Source organism: Setaria viridis, chromosome 9 (genome assembly GCF_005286985.2).
Source record: "Setaria viridis chromosome 9, Setaria_viridis_v4.0, whole genome shotgun sequence".
Classification (NCBI taxonomy): domain Eukaryota; kingdom Viridiplantae; phylum Streptophyta; class Magnoliopsida; order Poales; family Poaceae; genus Setaria; species Setaria viridis.
The window spans coordinates 23917512-23923511 of record NC_048271.2 but is presented as its reverse complement, the minus strand read 5'-3'; positions in this window follow the sequence as shown (position 1 = coordinate 23923511).

Sequence of the window (6000 nt, the reverse complement as noted above, 5' to 3'; positions counted from 1 at the left end):
AGGTAATTTGATTAGAATCATATATTTTTTTGCTTTTGGACATTTGTGTACAATGAACATATAGATACTTAATTTAAGATTTATTTGTTTACTTTAGATTATTTTTAATAAATACAAATTTAGAAAGGAATTTTAAGTTAATTTTATAAATATATGTATGAATAATTTAGACAAACATTATGGATTACTTTAAATTATTTTTTATAGTGTGGAGGTGGGTAATTTAGATATTACGGTTTATTTTAGAATATTTTCATATTGATTGTGGTGGATATTTTCTTTTAGAAAATATAATAGACTAATAGCTATGATTATTAGTGTCTACATGGTTGATGCCTAAATGCTTTTTTATTTTGTGAGAATTTCCTAGTGCATCTCATGAAAGTTAATGTGGACTCTCCAATTGAAAAAAATAAGTGCACATAGCTAACAATAAGAATTATTACCTTGAAGTCTATGTCATTTGGTAAATATTCTAACACAATACTTATATAGACAAATTGTGATAGACTTTAGTTAATAATTACTCTATAATATTTTCATAAACATTATAGGATATTCCTTTGTTTTATTTTGCATCGCAGGTATGCACTTAAGTTTTTTTAATGGACACTATATTTTAACATAGAAATCTATATTCTCGTAACTTCCTCTATATATTTATAAAGATGGCACGCATCATGTGTATATACCTTAATTATTATTTTCTATACCAACAGTGTAAGAAATAGATAATTTGAAACTCATATATGTACGTATTTATATATTTTTACTGAAGGTGTTTTGGATTCAAATTTTTAATAATGACATAGGTGGGTGATTTAGATGCAAATTTAAGGGGTTAATTTGAGTTATTTATAATGTTAGTGGTGGGCAATTTAGATGGGGGTATTTTAAATTATTTTTTATAATGGAATAAGTGGGTAATTTAGATGAAGGTTAGGGGTTACTTTAATTTATTTTATATAATGGCATGGTGGGTAATTTAGATATAGATTTAGGGGTTACCTGTAACACCCGCCATTTTAGTCATCAAAGTGACTTTGAAAAGTTGGAAGCAAATCGAGAAGAAAAGAAAAAGGAATTGACCGAAAATCAAATTGGGTCAAATTTGGCCGAAATTTGAATTTTGAATTTGAGATTCAGAAAAATTCGGCAAAAATATGGAATAGCAGTGTAAAGATGATTAGAACTTAAGGGTCAAAAATTTGGAATAATATTTGATCCTAAACGCTCAAAAGGAATCAGAGAAGGAAATGAAAAGCTACGTTTACTATTCACCGTCCGAAAACAAGAAATCAGAAAAACAGCTCAGAGTACATTTTGGAAATTGAATTCTGATAAATTTCTCAAATAAGTAAATCAGGACAACTATACCATGTTGAAGTATGAACTTTGGACTCCTAAATCTGGGTGTTGTTGATCCGGAATAGTGGAGGGAACTATTTTAAATAGAGGCCTAAAGTTGGCACTTTGTCACAATAGGCGGTTTTGCTGGATTTTGGTTAAGTCTGAAAATGGTATTGAGTACAGGACTTTAGAACCAATTTCTGGAGAAATTTTCTTAAAAGTGAGCAGATGTTTTTGGACATTAGTGTAATATGGACTATGGAGAAGGTAAATGAATAGTTGTTGTCCAGAGAAAGTGGAAGGTTGGAATTCAAATTGGAGCCAAAAGTCAGCAATTGAGCAGATTTCGAGCTCCTTGCCGAATTAATTCTAAGTCTGGAAAACATGACGAGTATCTATGTTTGAAACCGAATTCTGCCCAATTTTTCAAGTAAGTGAGCAAAGGAAACTAGACAGAGGTGAAGTATGATCCTTGGACATGTTTAATAAGGTGTTGTTGCTCAGAGATAGCGAAAGAATCAAATTTAAATCAGAACTCAAAGTCAGCACTCTAGCTATTTCGGCCAACTCTCGAGCTGCGTAAATTCTAAGTCTGAAACAGTGTTAACTAGCAATGTTTGGAGCAATTTTCAGGAAAATCCAGTGCAAAGGCTATATGGTTTCTGGTGCAAAATGGAATCCTTATTAGTTGTAGAACACAAATAGGGAGTGGTTGGCCTATATGGAATACAATTGAGCTACTGAAATCGGTGCTAAAGAAGGGTAAACGACCACATTTGCAGACTGTCGAACTGAATCGTAAATGTTCAGTTAACAGAAAACGTGACAGGAACTTGGAGCCCCCAAATCTCGACCTTAGGGTGCTTAATTCAGTTGGAGGCCAATCTATCAAATGGAGTACTTGGATTACTCTACAAGTTTACTTAAAGGAGTTCTATGAGTTGAGATGAAATATTTCGAGCAATCGAGGCGTGAACGTGTCGGTTTGGAGGGAAAGAAAAAGAACAGAAAGAATAGAGCGACAGTGCCGTGCCGCCGCCGGCTCTCGGGCATGCTGGCCAGCGCGACAGCCACGTTCGCACCCCGCCGCCTACCACGAGCTAAGCTGGGTGTCATGCACGGTGAATTGCATCGCTATCACTTCGCCCTCATCCAGTTAACCTTCTGCCGCTCTTGTTCTTCTGCCTTGCGAACCACAGCTCGATCATGCAGTACCGCCGCCGGCCAAATTCACCCACGTCGCCGCCCCTCGTTGCAATTCCATCCACCCAAAGTTCCGCCAGCTACTCCTCAACGTCCCAAGCTCCTCCATTTTCCAGCTCCCCGCCGTCAAGCTCCGGTGTGCCGCTATTTCCATCCGCCGGCCGCCGTCATCCAATCCCCAAGGTGAGCTCCTGAATCGGCTTTTCCTTCTCGATTGGCGGGCCTAGGGGTGTCCTGCAAGAGTGTGGAAGCCGTAGGGGGAGTCATGGGAACAGTTTGTGCCACCTCCGTGCGCCGCCATGGCCGGCCGATGGCCAAGCCGCGGCCGCCCGTGGAGGGGCCGGCTCGGGCCGCCTCCCGGCGAGCGGGCGGTGGGCGCAGGTGCGCCTGGCCTGGGGCGCCGCCACCCCGTCCCTCTCGGCCGCCGGCGAGCCGCCGTGGCCAGGACCCCGTCCCGTTTTGCCCCGCCGGCGTGCACCCCTGTTTTGGCGCAGGGAAGAAGACATGCGCCAGGAGTTCGGAAGGAGAAAGGGGAGGAAGAAACAGGCCGGTCGGTATACTGGGCCATGATGCCAATGTGCGGTAGGAAAGGCCCAAGTGAGAATAGGGTGGAGTAGAAAAAGAAAAGAGGGGCCGCCGTCCGTCGTGGGCCAAGGGGAAGAATTGGCCCAGCTGACCCGCGCGAGTAAAAGGAAAAGGGGGAGCCGGTGGGCTGCCCGATGGCTTGCAAGGAAATTGGACCATGCGGCCCAGGTGGAGTAGAGAAGAAAAAGGGGGACCGGCGGAGGAAGAAGAAGGCCGTGGGCCGGCTTAACAGGCCGGTCGAGTGGAAAAAGAAAAGGAGAAAGTGGGCCGGCCAGGGTTGAGAAAGAGGAGAGGAGGAGGAAGCCGGCCCAAAAAGGAGATACCACGAGGAAGCCCACGCGCCACGGGTTAAAAATTGACGGGCCACCTTTTGGCCCGAGGAAGGATGCCGGCTGTGGGCCCCACTTGTCAATGAAGAAAAGAAGAAGAAGAATAGGGGACCGGATGGGCCCTAGGTGGAAGTGATGGTGGGTAGAAGCAAGCCGAGTGAGGAAAGTTTGGGCCGGGGTTTTTATTAAACCTTAGGTTTTCTTTTATTAGATAAATAGATTAAATGTTGTTTTCACCATTTAATTCACAGGAAATTTTAGAAGTGTCCAAAATTAGTGAAACCAATTTTATTAGGATTGTTTTATTTTCCTTTATGCATTAAAATTCTTAAACCCTAGGAAAAATAATAAAAATTTAGGTATTTATTTAATGCCTTTTATTTAAGGTATTTAAATAAATGCTTAAACGTTATTAAATGTATAAAACTTGAAAAATACTTTATTATCCACAAATCATTATTAATTCATAGGAATTAGGTTTTTGAGATTAGAAAATTATTATAATGCTTTTAAAATAAAAGAAGAGGTCTAAGGTAGGTTTAGTAAAGAAAATAAAAATGGTGGGCTAATCTTTTCTGGTTTTTGTGTGTTGGCTTGCAACTTTATCATGATAAATTATATATTCCTTGTTGGCTTGCAACTTTATCATGAAGGAAAGTTGTATAGTCTTGTATTTAAAAGTTTGCATCTCTAACTCTTGCATATGCTGCATCGTAGACGGCACAACTCCTGAAGTGGGAATTCATGGAATTCAGCTGGAGATGGACAGCGTTCGCGAAGTGTGGAGTAGCTCTTTTAATAAAGAAGTTTTCCGAAGAACTAACCTTTGTTGATCCCAGGCAAGCCCCGGTGCATTTATACCTATCTATTTTAGAGTCGTCATTTCATGTGACTAGTTATAGGTTATTTGTTTATTGTATGCACTAAGTCTAGGAGTTGGATGAAACCTATTCTTGTGTATGATCCTGCCTTGATTTAAGGACATCTTTGCCACTTGTTCAAATCTTAGAAACTACCCAAGTCTAGAATTGCTTACTTGCTTACCTGCTTGGTTTACCAACCTTAAGGCAAACACTTAAGTCATACATGTTGCTTATGAAAGATAGTTTGGAACATGGAACCAGACAGAAGCTAGAGATGTAGTTCTGTCTGATAGATTAATCTGGTTAAGGACCGATCCGTGTCTTAACCATTGATCAAGTGATAACCTCTTATCACTTACTGGGTATGGGACCAGTAAAGCCCAGTAGATTAGTAAATTCTATGATCAGGAATGCTTCGTACCCGCATTTGACGTGTTGGAGATTGGCAGGGGTGTAGCCTGAAACTCACATGGAGATCAGGCCAGACGTGGGGTCCCATGTGGGGGTGCATCCCTGGGTCCGGGTAGTTGTATTCCTAATCATTGACTTTGCTAATCGAGAGGTTGTGAGATACGACCGGAACAGTCGTATAATGCTGGTGATCAGGGTACTCTCCTGCAGGATGTAATTAGATCCGGATCGCCGCAATTCTCGGTTATGAATGCACTTGATCGCTGTTGAGCATCGTAGTATAAACTCATGCAATATAAAATCTCCTGTTGACAAGTACTGTATGATTTAACCGCTGTGATTGCTCTTACTTCTGTTATCATCTAGAATGGTTAGGTAATGACTTAACTCAAATAAAAGATAAAACTAAGGCCTCACTTATAGTAAGCTTTTTCGGCAAAATTGTGTCAACCAAGCACACCCAAAGGCTGACATGCATTCCAAAGAACAACTATTATATTGGTTAGTCGGGTAAGACTTGCTGAGTACTTCGTACTCAGGGGATCCCTTGTTGTTGTTTTCAGAAAGCCAGCAGGGACCCACCGAAGAGGAAGCCCCGAAGACCTAGGGTATCTTATGAGTCTCATGATACTCTAGAATAAAACTTAAATGTTTGTTTTTCTTCCGAACTGGTTCATGTTTTAAATTCTTAGAACCATGCTAACCTGCACTATTAAGTTTGTTTCAAACTATGGTTGTATTATATCGTACCTTTATTATGTCTTTAAAAATGTAATATTTGTTGATATTATCCCATCGCGGATATTATCCTGATGTATGGCTATGAGACACATCGTGGATCCTTCGAGGAGTCCTAGGGACACTCGACGGACTACCGGACTTATGCTGTTTTAGGTGCGTTTCGGATAATTGCTGTTCCGACAGCGATTAGGCGCACTTAAACCAGCTTAAGTTAGGCGGTTCCGCCACATTACCTTAGGCTTGCTAATTTCATAATGGCATAGGTGGGTAATTGTTGATCCAAAAACTGGACTTCAGGCGTCTGCGTTGAACAACACAGAGGACCTGAGAGATCTGCTTAACTCTAGTGAAGACTCTAAATCGGCTCACGAGTAGTACAAGGCGTGCTAGTCAATTTGTCCTAAAATTGAGAAGGTAAACATTAAATTCCTGAGCCAATGGGCGGTGAAGACTTTCGAACTCATGGGTAGGTGTTCTTGGAATAAACAACACAGCAGATAGGTATTCAATGTGATCAT